This window comes from Simochromis diagramma, unplaced genomic scaffold (assembly GCF_900408965.1).
Source record: "Simochromis diagramma unplaced genomic scaffold, fSimDia1.1 OVJJ01000822.1, whole genome shotgun sequence".
Lineage (NCBI taxonomy): Eukaryota > Metazoa > Chordata > Actinopteri > Cichliformes > Cichlidae > Simochromis > Simochromis diagramma.
The window spans coordinates 5,054,553-5,072,440 of record NW_024387520.1 but is presented as its reverse complement, the minus strand read 5'-3'; the positions used below and the strand labels follow the sequence as shown (position 1 = coordinate 5,072,440).

The 17,888-nt window shown below is 40.4% G+C and overlaps 1 protein-coding gene across 16 annotated transcripts in view; it reads left to right on the top strand.

Moving 5' to 3' along the window:
- The window catches only part of trpm3 (transient receptor potential cation channel, subfamily M, member 3), a 155,857-nt gene that overhangs the window by 65,652 nt on the left and 72,317 nt on the right, over window positions 1–17,888 (top strand). The window lies entirely within an intron of this gene.

The window sequence follows — 17,888 nt, the reverse complement described above, 5'->3', positions numbered from 1 at the left end:
CCAGCGGATAACAGGTGATTGTGGTATTATCAGAAACAGATTGCATGTAATTGCAAACCTGATCCCATTCAATCATATTGCAGATTCATATTGCGTCTTATTGCAGTCTTGACGCTACAAAGTCACTTTGAGGACAGCAACTGACTGTGAAGGGTATAAGATCCGGTCCCAGTCGGCAAAGAATCCATTTCTAAAGCAACAGGATCAGAAGTTCATTGCTAACTGTTGAAATAATTTTGTTCTGTTTTCCCTAGTGTGACCTTAACTGCTCTCCTGTCTTAGCAAATGCAGTCTTGACCCAAAGAAATCTGTCTGCTTCACAATTATTGCTAGAGTTCTGCCAAAGGGTTTAGTGTCACCTGGATATGTAACAGGCATAAAGCTCCCAAGTCATTAATTATCAACATTCTTCCCCTGGATGACAGCTAGGAGAACAGACATTTCTACTTAGACACTCTAGCCTCAGTCGCATAAGATCTACCCACCACATCCTAGAGACTCACCTCTCTGAGCTGTGGTATGCCCTTGCTAATCTAAGCCCAGCTCAGTTGCACTGAGCCTCCTCCTCATTAGACACAGTGGTGTAACACAGTTTTAAGTTTGGTCTGAAACTCAGCAGCCTGAGAGGCTGCAAACAGCACCACCCCAACACACATTATGTCAGTCGGAGACAATCTTATGCAACATTTGAAGAAATTATGTAAAAGTCATGACTGAACAGTTTTCAGGCACTTTCCACAAGCTGCCCCCTGTCAGCCTCACCAGCCTCCTCTCATGCCCTTTCCTGTGCCTGTTGCTCTGGCCCATCTGCTTTACAGTCACCACTCCTCAGGGTGCTTCTTGTTTTGGCCTCCTACATTTGCGAACAAGGAAAACATTTAATTTTATATTTTTTTCCCTCTAAAAATAGTTTGAGTTGTTTGTGTTGGCATAAAATACATCCAAGCCTTTCGACAGCATTTGATCAGCTCTTGTCTGGACAAAAAACAAGTCTTTGTCTTTGAGGAGTGGTGTTAGGAAGCAGGCGAGCGCTAGCATTCAGATTTAATTGATTGTGTCACATGTGGCACTGTGGTCACTCCCAGCTAAAAGGTGGCCTCAGTGTCATAACTAGAGACATCCTCACAGCTTTAATTCATCTTGAAAGCTTAGCCACAGCTTCCATAACATGACGGTTGCTTAAATATCAAAACATTTTTGCCTCAGCACAGCTGGGCAGCACTTAGCTGCTTCTGTGACAACTTATCCAGTCTCTCTGAATACTACATGGGGTCATTCTGACCTTCTATCTCACTCCCAGACAACAATGAACACTCTGCTAATGAAGACGTAGGAAGGCACACAGAGAAATTAATTCATTTTAAAGAGGTTGTTATCAGCTTTCCTTTTGGCATATCCCCCCATCGCTATGATTGGGGAAAAAAGGCTTTGTTAAGTTTTGAAACAAAGTTCCTAGAAAGTCAAAGATGCCTGTGTCTCAGAAGCACAGTAAAACTCTTTTCTGCAGAACTCTGCTGGCTCTCTGGAAATGTGGAAATGTGCCTGTGCCGTATGTGCAACCCAGTGAAGTGTGTCCTAAGATATGCACAGGTTCCATATAAATTGGACAAGTGCAGCTTGTGGAGCAATGAGCAGCTGTGTGGAGAGATTAAAAGCAAGTAACAAAAGTTGCATTGTTTGTTATCATCTTAGTCTAATGCAGACCTTCCCAAAGTGTGGGGCCCGCCCCCCAAGGGGGGCGCAGAGCCATTGCACGGGGGGCGCGGTATGAAAGGGGGGGGGAAGAAAAAATAAAACGCTTGGACACTGCTAGCAGGGGGCGCCCACAGAAATGCAAAGCAGGAGATGAAGCATCGCTGAATATGTTTCCAAACCAACTTCATTGTAAGCCAAAGACTAGAAAATATGGTGAAGCATATCTGCCCTTTGGTTTCACCTGCACAAGTGCCAATTTAGGTCTCCCCTGCAAAATTGGTTTTCCCTGCGTCGGGACCAGCGCTGGGCTCTCCAAATCACGGACAAACAGTATCCTACAGCTGTTTATGTTTTTAAACCCATTTTGCACAGAGAGGTATTTTTTGAAAAATGCATTGATAGCAATGTTGAATATTATTACACATACAGTAAAATAATCACACCGTGACGCCTCAGCCTTTCTAAATAGAGGGACAGTAACTGCGTTTGTATATGTTAGCGTGTAAAACCTGAAGATAGTCAGATTAACAGTATTTTGTCTCTATCTGCCATTCTGCAATTCATCTCATGTAAACAATAACGTGGCGCACAGCGTGACGTGAAAAAAGGCACACACCTTTGACGTTGCGTGACGAACTCTGTATTCCTCGTCCACACGTAAACGGGAAAAAAGGAGTTTTAAAAAATCTCAGTTTTCAGTGATTCGAAACGACGTTTACGTGTGGACGAAACAGCTGCATTTTCAAAAATACCCGTGTAGGTGTGGATGTAGTGTAAAAGAGTTAGTAGTTTACTTTCTTACTACCTGTAATTTATTGCAGGTTACTTGTATTTGCTTAATTGTTTACTAAATGTTTGAGGTGTGAAAGAAACTGCACATTTTTCTTGTAAAACAAAGGGGGGCCTAGCAAAAAAAGTTTGGGAACCACTGGTCTAATGATTGTAGCATATACTCAAACTCCTCATGAACATGTTAATCAATCTGGGTGAAATTTGCTATGTAAACTGCTCAGGGTACCCGGATTAATGGCACTCTTCAATCCTTACAGATTACATGCATTATGTGTAGTAGCTGATCTCAAAACAAACAGCGACATTATATGTAGATTGTTCTTTGTAAATACATTTGGTAAACAATTTTTAGTATAGAAAAGAATAAATGTTTTTCACACTGCAGAACACCAATTTCATTATTTATTGCATGTAGTATTATATGATGTTTCGAGTACGCCTACTATTTATCAGACATAGAAACAACTTTTAGTTCAGCGTGACTGGAATGTGTTGTCAGGCATATCTGTTAATAAGTGTTCATCAAACCGAGACCCTATTAGTCCCTTTAAATAGTTGCTTTGTCTTATTCAATGACTATGTAGCTTGCAAAGAAGAAGAAGAAAAATACGTATTTAATCATATTAGGAACAGCCATTTTGCCTTCTGACTGTACACAGAGATATAGTGAAGATAAAAAGAATAACAGGATAAATTAATTTACATATCTGTGTTTTAATATGTGAGTGAGTTGAACAAGCTGACAGTGAATTTATAATTAATTCTGTGCCTTAACGCCTCACTTCACTTGTAAGTCCATCAGATTTCTATGTCCGTCTGTCTGTGTCTCTGTCTCTATCTGTATGTTACCACAAACAGTCCCATACATTAAAAAGAGGAGACCCTGGGTGAAACAAGGGGTAATGTACACTTAGAAAGACACAGAGAGGGTCAATAGGATTAGCATTGTAGCTCTGACCAAAGATTCAATACCAAGTCTCCTTGCAAACACAAACAAAGTAGCTCTTACCCACACGTGATTTATTGTCTACAGCTCCCATACAGAAAACCTTTTTATTTTTCAGTTTTATGGCCTGTCAATCCTTAAAACAACATGTATTACTGAAAATATAATGCATCTAAAAAGGAACAGGAGGTCTATAAGTCATGTGTGAACTACATTTTTTTGTATGTGCGCGTCTGTGTGTGTTTTTTTCGCTCTTTAGTACATTCGCAAAAAATAATAAAATCCACCGTTGATTGTTAAACACATTTGCATTTATTTTGTTTCGACAAAGCTGATGTGTGACAGGGCTTTTCACCAAACACTGATAGAGCCGTGTGCACCCAGATCTGTCAGCACCATTACTCGTCTGACAGCTAATCCTCAGGCTGATAACAAATCACCATAGTATGCGCCTTCCATGGAAAAGAGCATGTCACAGAAATGTCAACATGGAATAATTTGTTAAACTTTGAAGCTTATGTAATGGTAATACTCAACTTAGGGCCTGAGAGCCGCCGGCCAGTGTCAAATTTACTAAATAAAATTGTCTGAGGAAGTACCAGTTATGCTTAATGTTGTATAAAAATTTTAATATGTAAGCAAAGACTATGCAACTAAGATGCAGTTGCATCTGTGGTGAATCCAGTATATCAGTTAATACTGATAAAAGAGCTCGCTACGACTTTTTTTGTTGTTTCGGATGATAAATATTATTGTTTCTCTATTAACTGTCCGTCTTCCTCTTGTCATTTTCCAAAAGTATCCCTTGGGGAAAAGAAGTAAGCACAAAACAAGTTATCCCTGAAATATCAGCTTCCTCTGTAATTACAAAAAAATTGCATAACACAAAAAAAGTTTTTAGTGTGACAGTGAAGCAACAATGAGATAATAAGAAGCCCGCAGGATTTTTATTTATGATTTTTCTTCAGTTTTGTGCACAAATGTCTTACCAACTGATCTGGTGTCAGTGATTTAGTTTAGAAACAAAGAAAAATTAATGAAAGCACAAAAAAGTTCCAACCTTTCTTTTAAAGCTTTTACTCTTTTTTTTTTCCCAAAAATGTTATCACATTTTAATTCCAGTTCTTTGGTCACAGTCTGTGTTGTTTTAATAGATCACGGGGCCATTTATGATGGGAAGGTCTATCAGATACCACCGGACGTATAGAATCACAGTGGATAAATGAGCAGCTGGCCTCTTCATTTGCTTTTTATCAGTATTAAAGTTCCTTCTTTTTATAAGTCATTTCCGTTTGCCTGTCAGAAAGAAAACAAAAATGTTTGTAGGCAAATGTGTAAATATCCTTTGGTACCTTTTTCTCTGTGCTGCTGTATCCAGAGATCACCACTCCGGTTCCTAAGCTATGCCTGAGGGGGCTATGGGAGGGGGAGGAGCACAGGAAGCATGACGGGGATCTTCCTAGTTTTCAGTAACCATGGTAACAACATCCTGCCCTGCCAGGATCTATGTCAGTGGCGCTGAGATGGGCTACAGAGACATGGGAGAACTGGAAGATGGAGGGAATAAGAAGGACCAAAAGAATCAACAGGAATTGTTTGGTTTACCTCTTTGAGCCTGACTTTACTGTACAACGTATTGTGCTTTGACGTAACTGTTGTTTAGACTTATTTAGAGCTTTATTAATAATTAAACAGAATTTCAACATGAATTTCATGGAGATGAAATTGTGACTTCCTTCCTCTCTTCATGTGTAAGTTGACTCCGTTTCATTTATGGGAGTCTGATCAAGTTTACCAAACAGCTTATCGATCCAAAGCACTGATGGAAGCTGTCAATCTATGATTCAGAGTGGGTGCAGGGATTCAAATCTTATGCAGGACACTGTTTTTATGGTGTAGTGGCAAGGTCTGGCTATAGTTTTACTAGTTTTGGTAGAGGCACTGTGTGTCATTTCTTTGTGTCTACATGTGTGTGTTTGTGTGTTGTGAAATAATGCTGAAGGCATGCCAGAAGAGGAAACTTGTCAGCTGTTCCTACTGCGCTGAAAACAACGGGGAGACAGACAGATGGGGGGGGAAAGATGGATATTGTGTGTGTTTGTATTGGTGTGTCTTAATGTTTGTGTGTGTGTGCGTCTTCTGTATTTGTGCGATGTTGCGAGTGTGAGAAATGGATAGAGCTTCTCATTTCTCCATCAGCTCAGTAACCAAAAATACAAGTTCGAATGTGCTGAAAGGAATCCGTACGACGCTGCTCGTGTTTCCAACAATGAGATGTTGTGTCGAGGAAATAATTTGTCTTTTGTTCGATGCTTAGACACAGGCACGCTCTTAAAAAGAAGTCATTTCTTTTCCATTTATTCCGTAACAAAACATTTTCCTTCTCAATAGTTCCCTCGCTTATTATAGCTTCAATGTTTCATTAAACCTATTGATCACACGACGATGTCAAATTAGAGCTCAGACAGTTATGCATGATTAATGTGTTTTGTAATGAATCTAGCAATTTTAGAAAAAATTATTTATTTATTAATTTGCTTCTTTTTTTAAAGCCTTTTAAAATACTTAACAATGAGATTCCCAACAAGCAGATTTTGAGTTTCAGTAGGGAAGCCGCGTCACCGTTTGATCGCTGCACTGGCTCACAGCATTAAAAATGAATCAATGGATATGTACCTCAGAAATACATGCATTATATTAGTGGGATAGTGAGAAACTGAAAGGACAACGTAAGGAGAACAGACAGGTTCACAGGGAAATACTATGAGCCTTTATGGCATTTTCCTTTTATCTGCCACCTCTCTCTCTCTGTCTCGTGTTCCTATCCACAGACACACATATTTTAAACTCTCTGTTGGCTGGAATGTTTTGGTCACATGAGAAGCAATTTCACAGCTGACGGTCTGAACCACCTCAGCACCTGAAACTTCATTACGGCACATTGGAGCTGGTCTGCTGTGCGCACATAGACACACGCACATAACTTGGCATGGCGAGGCGCTGCAGCTCATGTTCTGGTCTCGAATGTGGCACTTCATAATAATGGCGGTGACATGTTGAGTGCCCAGCTCATATTGCCAGTGGTGTGGTAAACAACATATCACTTTGTGCAACAGCAAAAGCCACAAAGCAATGACGGGTACAGCATTGTTGGACAGGCGGAGATACAGATAAGATAAAGCACGTGCAGAGAAAGAGAACTAGTGTAGTCGCTGGGTGACGATATCTGATTGTCACCCACAACTCGAAATTTCTTCAGTGATTTAAAACAGGTCTTGTTCAAAGGGCCCTGGAGCCATGTACAACAAGCAACTATTCAGAGCACCACAGTCAGATTTAAAGACAGCATATAAAAGATGGACGCACCATCTTATAGACTTAAGTTGAGCAGTTGCTTTCTTGGTGTTTTGGAACCAGCTGTAACAAGCAAGAGGTGATGTGAAATTCGGAAACTTGAATATAATAATAAGTACCAATAAAAGAATAAAGGTGATAGAACAGAGAACATAAACAAGACAACTAAACTAAACTACATAAAAACACTACAAAAATGTGTATACCAAAGTGATTCTGCGAACCTTTTCTTCTCAGGCAACTGATTCAAGGGGGCCTAAAGGCGTAAGCACAATCAACCTAGGACTTTAGCATAGCTAGAAAAAGTCCCACCTGAGGATCAAAAACTGATCATATCCTCATTTTTGCTATGTTGGTTGGGACCACATCTAGACATCCTCTGGACTACTCTGTGAGTAGGCCACTCTCACACAATTGAAGATTATGTAACGGAATTTCAGGAGCGGGAACACGCCTCCAAACACTCTCCTTCCGGCCCTCATCTATATACGTTCTCCCAGGTTCTGCAAGCTGTCATTCTCGTTTACGTGCCCCACCCTCCTTCCCCTTTTCAATTCTTTAACTTCTTCACTTCTGTTTAGTACATGGGGATCTGCCAGGCCCGGGAGCCGTCGCCAGTCCCCTTCGAGGCCTTCCCCAAACCGCAGCTGAATTCATGTCCAAGCGTTCACCTTTACCTACTAAAACGCTGTCAAATGTAAAATGAGGACGTGGGCCCAGCTAGTGAATAGTAAGTTGCTAATCACAACGTGGGTCTACCACAACCATACCCTACTTCATCCTCCTTTTTGACTTTAATAGAGAATATATTTTACAAAATGAATCTCTCCACGTGTCCTCACCCAGGGGGCATCCTTATCAGATAACCAAACCTCCTCAACTGGCTCCTTTCGATGTGGAGGAGCAGCGGCTCTACTCTGAGAGCCAGCCACCCTTCAGAGGAAACCCATTTCCGCCGCTTTCTTATTCTTACAGCTCCTACAGCTCATGACCATAGGTGAGGGTGGGGACGAAGATTGACCGGTAAATCGAGAGCTTTGCTTTTACACTCAACTCTCTCTTCAACACAATGGAATCGGTGCAGCGTCCGCATCACTGCAGCCACAGCACCAATCCGTCTGTCAATCTCCGACTCCCTTCTCCCATCACTCGTGAACAAGATCCCGAGATACTTAATCTCCTGCACTTGGGGCAAGAACTCATCCAATGTTTATACAATCTGACTTATTTATGCAATCACTGCTGGCCATTAGAACGAATGCAGGTTTGCTTCACATCACGAGTAATAATACTCGTCGACCATTTAGGGTTAGAGAGAAAATTCAGATGGTTCCTGATTTTGCTCCTGGTGTTAAAGTTTTAAGACATGAACACAATGGGTTCATGTTTCAGACCCAGAAGCTATGACTACCTTTTAGTCTTTAGTCTACTGACAGAAAGTCATGTTGACATTAACTTTCTAACCAGCTATATGTCAAAGTTCTGATAAAAAGTGACTGCAAGTAAACTTGCCATAAAATTAAAGATACGTTTAGATAACATTGATATTGCATGTGAATATATGCAAATATAAATTAACATTTGTTAAACATTGAAAATAATTTGCTTAACTGCTCTTAGCATCTGCTTAACATCCTCTGTGTTACCTTCAATTGATGTTGGTGGGACAAATGCATCACTCAGTAGTTGGTTAGTTGGCTTGAAAAACAAAACCGCTAACAAATCTGAAAAATGCCAACAGAACACAGAAATTTGCGGCACCCAGTGCGGTACGGTATCAGTGAAATCTAAAACTACAAATCAAACCTGAATGAAAGCCCAGCTGAAAAAGTACAAACTTGGTCTTTTTCCTCTTTCCTCCTTTCATTCGTTCTATGGGCTGCCATCGTTTCCTTCAGCCTACACTCTTGACGCATGTCAGTCAGTCCCCAGTTAAATAAAATGACAAGTCATCATTAGACTGACTGCATCTAACTGGCTGCTTGCTGCGCTTGTCATTCACTCTGACTTGTTGCCTTTCACTCTCTCCCTCATCACTCTGCGTCTCTGCTGGCTTCCCGTTTCTTATTGGGTGAAGATTCTCACTTTTCTGCCCTCATCTGGACGCACATAAACCAGATGAACTCATGTTTCCTTTCATCTGTCTGTCAGTTTATTACCCCTCCCTCCACCCGCTTCTCTTTTGCTCCTTTTTCACCTTCATTTTAGCAGCCATGAGGAGGCATTAGTGCACTTTTCATAAATCTAAACCTGAATTCCCCCAACCAATATCTGCAAATTAAATTTAAAAAATAAGCTACAAACCTGACTAAAATCCAGCTTTTTTCATATAGTATGAACATAAACACACACAGCTGTGATAACTGTGCTCAAAATTGCTGTCTCTTGCCCGTACAATCTCTCGCCATTCCTTGGCTTTACTCACTGAGGGTCTCATGCGACATTTTGACCCTCATAACTCACACACATGCTCCCTGACACAATTCAATTTACAGCACATCCTCTCTCTCTCTTCTGTCTTACTGTACACCCTTTATCTTTAACCACCACTGCCTCACCCACGCTCACCCGATATCTCCCGCATCGCCTACATCTGCTTCCATCTTCCCCGCTCCCTACCTCATCGACTCTGATGCTGAAATCAGCCCCCTGACTCCACCTCCCCCCTCTGTCGCAGACAGAATGACCATGCCAGTGTTGATTAGAGCCCGCATATCCAGATGCTCAACTAGGCTTAGCACAGGCCTGTGGGAAAGAGTACTGCTTATTCTAGCCTCAGGAGATGGATTGAAAATGACGGGACCTAAAACAAGCAAGCATTGTCTTGTTACCCTCACATATTCAACACACACGCACAGGCACACAAGTCATTGCATGTAATATATAGCAGGCAAGTTTTATTCCTAACGAATGTGATAATTACTAATGTTACAGACTTATTGTTGTTGAAGTGTACAAGTACACATGTTCAGTTCGCTGTGATTAATATCTAGTTTATCCTTTAAAAAATGAGGACAAGCATTAATGCATTTGAACTGTTTTCACAGTTCTTTTATCCATGGAAAAAAGAAGCAAATTATTCTACAAGCAAAGTTTAAAAATTGCTTTACAGAATATATGCAGACCATAGTGAGGGATAGTTGTGATATAATGTTCTCTTTTTGTGAAAACGCCCCACTGCTTGAGTCCGATTCAGGTGATTTTTGGAGCACATATTGCTACAGCACTAAACACTGCCATCTCACCAAGACAGTAATTTATTGTAGATCAGATATGGTTGATACCACTGAGCTTATAATTACAGTATGTCTAGCTGTACCCATATCAGTGATGTGGATATTCCCGCTTTTTAAAAATCACAACATGATTTCTTCATGTCATATGAACACGGACCACAGTGGGAATGCGCACTTAGGCCAGTATCACAGAAACCCATTAGTAAATGAAATGTTGTGGAGGGTTATTTATGTATTTTTTGAGGGTTATTTAGAATTTTTATTCAATTTTATATAAATCAGACCCGGGACGAACTTAAATAAATAAAATATGTGCTCCTGTAAGAGTTTTACTGTCTGCACTCTTGTAGGACGTCACATAGCTGCAGTAGAATCAATATATTTGATTCAGGTCATTACATAAATCGTAACCTGTCGTAAGTCTTTCATCGGGATGACAGAAATCCCATTCCAGTTCATTTCAGTGAAGGTCTCCTCAAGGCCATTGAGTTTAAAAATCAGTGACAGATGAGGCTGATCTGGTATTAGTTACCCAGAAAGATTATAGATAATCGACTTACATTATGTAAACCGACACTGGAGCTGGAAATCAGTGTATTCAGCAGTTTGCCTAATTTATAGCGCCTTCTACTGAAGAGAGCTATTATAATTAAAAGTGCTGAAATGTGCATAAGCATTAGCGTAAGATTTTTAAGGCTTTTGAATAATTTCTTTGAAAGCAGCCAGTGTAGAGGAAAAACAAGCCAGATTTAAAAGAGTAAAGTGCTTTGTTTGCTCTTTTTTGTCAGGTGGATAATAAATACAATATGTGCAGTTAGGCAATCCAGAAAGCACTGATAGTCTTGTTATACAGTACCTCAAGTTTGGATGCATTGTGTGTAATTAAAACAATTCCCAGTGGCACCTAAGGAATTATTGGATTTAAACAAGTGTTCTGTGTTTACCTTTGGTGCTTATTAATGTTTGGAGTTTTCCTAAGATATGTTTTAAACTTGTTTCATGGTTCTAATTGGACAGCATAGGGAGCATGATGAAACTGTTGGCAATTGCCTGAAGGGGCGGAAATCCTCTGTCTTGTATTCACAAGCTAATTATACTTTCCGTCAGATACGATGAGAAGTCAGAGTAGTGTCTATATTTCCCACAAAATTCCTGCATACTGGGACTATGACAGTGCACAGTGAGCAGACGGGCGACAGAGAGAGAAAGTTCGGTTTGAGCTGCTCTGAATTTGCCTGTGTGTTGTGCAATTTCCTATAATAGTGGAAGGAGAGCAGTGGAACAAATCTGGAAATGTCTTTTTGGGATTCAGGCCTTTCTGTTATAGGACACACCAGTGCAAAAAAACAAAACACTTTGGTTATCTTGTGTGTTTTACATAAGATAGTGGAAGCGACTACAAGATGTTGATCAGAGATGTACATGTGCAGTGTTGGTTTATTTTCTCTAACTTTAGTATAGTTAAAAGTACACATAGAGGCAGTTGATGGTAGCTGCTCATACCTGAACTAATGAATAACTAAGTCAAAATAATCAAACCTACTGGAGCACTGGGATGCATGAATGCACAAATTATTACTGACGTTCCTGTAACTCAGCTCGGTTACTCTGTTGCCATTTTTCAGTTTTCATCTTTTGCACCTCTCTTTAGCTGGAAAATGCTGAAACACGTGGAAAACTCACTTGGTATGTAAATGTGGCAGACCGAAACCATGCATGCGTACATGCTACCTGCGCTCTTGGCTACTCTGATGCAGACACCGGAAGATATAACTGGTGTCTGCATCAGGTTAGTGAGTGCTGCCTCACTTCACTTCCTCTCCTTGACAAGACCTGCCTTTGGAGGCACTGACCTCATCTTTATTACAAGTACAGGGAGCTAGCATTGGTTTTTGGGGGGCTGGGTCAGTTGTTAAGTTACAGTCAAGTGTTGTTTACCAGTGAAATAACTCTTGTTCTTACAGAGATCACTGTGCCTGTGGGATTAGTTATAGTGTTAATGGTTTTCAGCTTATCCTTGTTGTATAGGTTAAAGATACCTCAGAGAGAGGCAGAGAAGTACAGATACCTGTGTTAAAAAATACTCCAGTAAAAGTTGAAGTACTGAAGCAACTTTTTTACTCAAGTAAAAGTGAAAATCTGCTGGACAAAACTACCCAGTATATTCATGCAACATTTGAATAACCCACAGCTAGTATAGCTTAATTTGTTTTGCAGGACGTTTCACAAAATGAAAACAATGCATTTGAACGTTGATAAAGTGTTGAATTTGAAATTACCTGACTCTTTAAAAAACACTGCCTTAATTCTTTCTCCTCTTCTGTAGTGCTAGCTAGATTCTGAACTTATGGAAACCTGCACTGCTTCCAGTCCACTTTAACTCCTAAGTATAAATGCTATTAATGATGCTATTGATGTAAATGTAAGGAGTGGAAATAACAGACTCTTTTTTAATGTAGGGAGTGAAAATAGAAAGGTTTCAGAAAAATTATAGATACCTGAAAATTATTGTCAAGTACAGTATTTGTAAGTATTTGTACTTCGTTACTTCCCACCTCTGGAGACCGGGATCTAACATATGCTATTAGGTGATCAGCATGATCAATCTACATTACTAGATTTTGTTTGAATTTGTTTCAACCTCAGTGATACTCTGTCAATTCAGATCTGACTGTTCTGTGTTCAGAGCATGCAAGAACTCTAGAGACTCCTTTCTGCATACTGACCCTCGAAACTGTTTGCTTTACCTTATCATCGGCGTAACCAGGCCACACTGATCACTCAGCCACATCCATAGTGCTTCACATCGATTTAACTCTGAACTAATTCACTGCTACTATATGCTTATATCTTAATTAGCTTGTGCATCCTACACGCTTTCATTTGAATTTCATCGGTGTGTAAAAGCATCCCACTCGCACCCAGTGTGCTCAATGGATTTGAGGGGACAAGCCAAATGACCTCTGCTGCTCATTTCATTCATCAGATGGAGAATCTGAATGGAAGGTACCCGTCTAGTCCATTAGAGGTTCGTTATTTGGCAGGACCTTCAAATGTCTGTGTGAACCACTATTTACAGTCAACAAAACCAGCAGGCATCGATTTTCTGATTTCTTCACATAGAAGCATGAAATCTTACAGGAAAAAAATGGCAAATGTGATGTTATTGTCAACAAGTATCTCGGAAAGGTTTTTCACTTTGCTTTGTTAGATGTGAAAAATCCCCAGATTTGTTCCAGCAGACAATATTACATATATCAAAATAGTGTTGCCTACATATAAAACAACGAAAAATCCATTTATGCACTGTGTTAAGGAGACGTTTTGACACTGAAATGCAGAATAGAACTTTCAGCAGGACAGGTTTGTTTAATTGGACCCAACCTGCAATAGATGTGCTGCATCAGAATGAATTGGATTAAATGTAATTGAAATCACGCATTAGTTTTGTAAAGGAAGATAATTTTTTTCAGTGTTTAATTAAATGTGCCTCTCAATATCTGGATATATAATAGCAATTAACTGAGTTGTATACTCTCATCCAAATATCAAATAGCATTAGTAACCAACATTGCTCTATATGAAGTACAAGAAGCTCAGGTACATGGCCAGTTGTCATTGGCAGTTTGCAGGGGCAGCAGTCTAAGCAGAGATACCTGGCCACTTCCTCCAGTTTGTCTGGGGAATACCAGCTAAGAGACATAATCTCTCCAGTACATCTTGTATCTGCCCCAGGGCCTCCTCCTGCCAGGTCATGCCTGAAACATCTCATTTAGGAAGCGCCCACGAGGAAGCCCAGTCAGATGCGTGAACCACCTCAACTGGCTCTTTTCCATGTGGAGGACTCGTGGCTCTACTCTGAGTCCCTCTCAGATGACCAAGCTGCTCACCTTACTGCTAAGTGACAGCCCAGCTACCCTTCAAAGGATGTTCATGTATCAGCAATCGTACTCCTTTGGTCACTACCCACACACAGCTTGTGGCCATAGGTGAGTGGGGGAATGTGTGATACGTAAAAATAGATACAAAGGAAAACGACATGCAGGGATCCAGAGTAGATGTTTTAATCAGGCTGAACTTCTGAATGTTGTAAATGTTGTAAAATTGTTGGGACTACACCTCAGTGAAACTTCAGAACAGCCTTGTTTCTGATTATTTTGCTTAGATCCACATTTTGTTGTTGTCTTTAAAATAAGCAATATGAACAATTTTTTGGAAAGTACATTCTCATTCCCAACTGTGTTTTGTCCTGCTTGTGCATTGATAACTTAATTTACTTGAGATTACAGTCTTATGTGCCCAGTTTCCCCTGCCGCTCAAGGTAATTAAACCTGGTGTGTATTATCTACACTTCTCTTAATCCGCTTTATGAAAACGGGTTGGAAAATGCCCTCGCACTCCAAAAAAGCACCAGGAAAACTGCAGGTGGAAGGGAAAAACTCATGTACAACTCTGTGTGTGTCTGGGTGTTTGTCACTGAGGACAAAATAAGGATGGTGAGCAGGCCTAGACGAATGTCATATTTCTCCACCTAATAGGCTGTCCTGCCATTCAGACACTCCACTGGGTCTTGATCTCTGACAGAAATGTAGCTAAGGGACACACGCACACATACACATAAAAACCGTTTCTCCAACCTAAATTTGAAGCTTAAACAGGTGAGGTACTGAAGAGAAGTGGATGTGCTCACTGTTTCTGAGAAAGGACACAGACTTTTGAATATTTGACAGAGGTCAGACACTTGTGGTATTTCTTGTAACTAGCTAGCTAGCTAGTTTCTGATGTAGGATTGTTTTAAAATTATTTTATTCCAGTCCTCAGTTTGTTAACTTAGCAGAGACTGTGGATACACACTATTGCACACACTCAAGTGACTAAGCCAAAATAATAAATATTACTAATCATACTCTTTACGATTAAAAACATGCTTAAAACACACTTACACTTTCAAATTTGATTGTCTTTGAAAGACATTAAAAAAAAAACCCAGAGTGAAAAAGGAAAATAAAATCATATGAATGTGAAAACAGAGCCATGTCCCCATAACACGAGTGAAATACCCGCCCACACATCCACACGCCTGCATGCAAACACACACTAACACACACGCACACACATTCCAGCAATGATATCAGTCCCTGAGTAGATCAGTTGCCCGTGGACAGAGAGGTTGCCTGATCAGGTGTGCTCTGATCAAGTTATTTTAGTTGCTTCTAGTTTTTTGGGCAGGATCATGTCTCTAACACCAACATCAACACTGACTATGAAGGAAAGGCCACAACAGTGCAGCACATCAAACAATACAGGTGAGTTAACAAATCCAGACACATGTGCGTCACACTCTTGTTCTTAAAAACCCCTAAATAGCAGCCTGACCTTTATTTTTTTATTTTTATCATTGATGCACTTGATGTTTATTTACATCAACTTCTCTCTTTTTTAAACTCTATTTGTGGAGATTCTATTTAGATCCTATTCTGGCTGAAAAACTGAAAGCGGTGCCATGTGTCAAAGATAACTGAGCACATTAAAGCTTACACAATATCCTATTTAAATCTTTGCTTTGGTATTCTCTAGTTGTCTAATTTTAAATTAAATGTGGGAACAATATGAACAAGAACTCAATTAATTATGTAATTAAGCTGTTATTTCTACCTTAAATTGTTTGGCTTTCAACTTAAGGTATGAAGCCTTAATCTTTCGTTATAATCAAAAATGTGGCCTGATTGTAACTCATCTTGATTGTATCATATATTTGATCAGCATCTACTGGCATTTATTTTTTTTCCAAAATGCAATATCTTTTTGAGTTATGTCATTTCTGATGCGTGTAAAATCAAAGTAAACCAAAAGTAGAGATCAGCTTTTCCACTTTCTTTCTTTCATCTCTGAACTGGCAGTATAAATAAATTCATTGTGAGGCACCGAAGAGGTCCACAAAGAGTCGAAGATAAAGATTTAAAGCAGTCTAGGAAGAAAAGCAATGGCGATATATTTAATGTTAAAACATTCTCTGTATACAGTCCACTAGCTCACCTGTATGCTCAAATAAGAGCTGAGTCATTTGTGTGCGTTAAGAGGAAAAGATAAAGAAAAGGGAGCGAGCGGACAGATTAGGTGGCTGATTGGATATGGTTCTCAATTCAGCTCCCTGCCAGTGCCAATAACAAAGAAGAGACACAATAGTAAGGGAGCTGGATGAGAGGACAGAGAGAAGAGGGTGGAGGTGGTGGAAGTGTAATGGAGTCAAGGACCCTCACAGACTGTCAAATGCTGCACACTTGCTGCATGTTAGGCCCGAGACACACATGCACGCATAAGAATCAGTCCAATATTTTGCTAGACATGTCTGTGTGTGCGTGTGTACAAGTGCTCCTTGGCGATAAATCTTAATTACACAATGGAGTGCAGGCCATGTGCCATCTCATCACACCATGTCAAATCTCATAAGCAACACAAAAGAATAGAAGAGGAAGAGCAAGAGCAAGAGCAAGAAAACCAGATGCAAGCAAATGTGTATCTGGTATGTGAAGAAAGAAGGAAATTCAGACCTGCACAGGTGGGATCCAGGGGGAAGGGGGAATACAAAGATTTTGTATTGGATCCTCTTGGGTAGACCCACTCTGGTCATTACTTCTAAAACCAGAAACTCACCAGCAGCCAATTTTGTGTTGCTGCTGGTGATTTTGCAATCAGTTCAGTCAATATTAACAATTCTAAAAACAAAACAAAACATGTAACCGATCTATTTTGTGCCAAGGGTAGCTGGCGGATGAATACACAGGTTTAGAATGTGAGAAAGAATGGGGCTGGGGGTGTTGTTGTGGCCCGCTGAGTCATCGTGGCTGGGTGATCTGTAAAAAGCAGCCCCATCAGCCCCCCAGAGTAATGGTTAATCGTGGGAAGTCTGGTGTTAGGGTAAGTGTGGCTGTGTGCAGGCCCGGCCTGATTGTGGACAGTTGCGGTGGGTTTTGCCGTACCGTGGTGTGACAGGGCCAGTCAGGCGGATGGGGCATGTGTTGTTGTGGGGAAAGCCCTGTACAAGCAGCTCTTTGCTCTGCTGGCTGGGAGAAAAGCTGGGGCAGCTCTCCCAGAGTAGAAAAAAAAAAAGCTCTGTTCTTTTGTTTTCATGGCCGTTCTGCTCCCTCTGCTCTGTGAGTTTGGGTATCTCATCTGGTTGGCTGAATGACATTCGGTCCTGTTCTGGACCTCTGGTGTCTCACAAAACTTCCCGTAGTCTCTTCCTAGAAACTTTTACTTCCAAAGTTAAAATACAATTACAATAAAAGGGAAAACAAAGACATTGATCTCTTTTGGTGTGGCATTAAAATGTATCTAGCTTGTAACGAATCAATGAAGGGACACTTAAGCTGACATGCCGATAATCATCTTGTAGTAGCAACGTGATAGAAAGCAGATACACACACACACACACAGGAAAATACCACCAGAAAACAGCAGTGTTTTCCCTTATAGTGCTGAGGGGGATTTTCAAAGAAAATGTCAAAAAAGATTTAGTTATTTCGCCTTGTGACATTTCACGGTACCTGTTAGCCATCTTACTTTTTATATATCGTGAAAATACAACATTATTATTTACAGGTCACTGTAACCTCTGCCAGAAATTGTTTAGTGCTATCACAACTCTGAGGTTGCTATGGGTCAGTATTTAATCATGCTTCGATGTGTGGAAATATCTACTGTATATAGATGTGTGGCAGATTAGGAGGCGGAGCGGCTCATACGCTAATCACAAGGTCAGGGATTCGATCATCAGCTCCTCCTCAATGTACATGTGGAAATGCCCTTGGACAACATGATGAACCCAAAAAACTACCTTTGATACATCCATCAATGTGTGTATG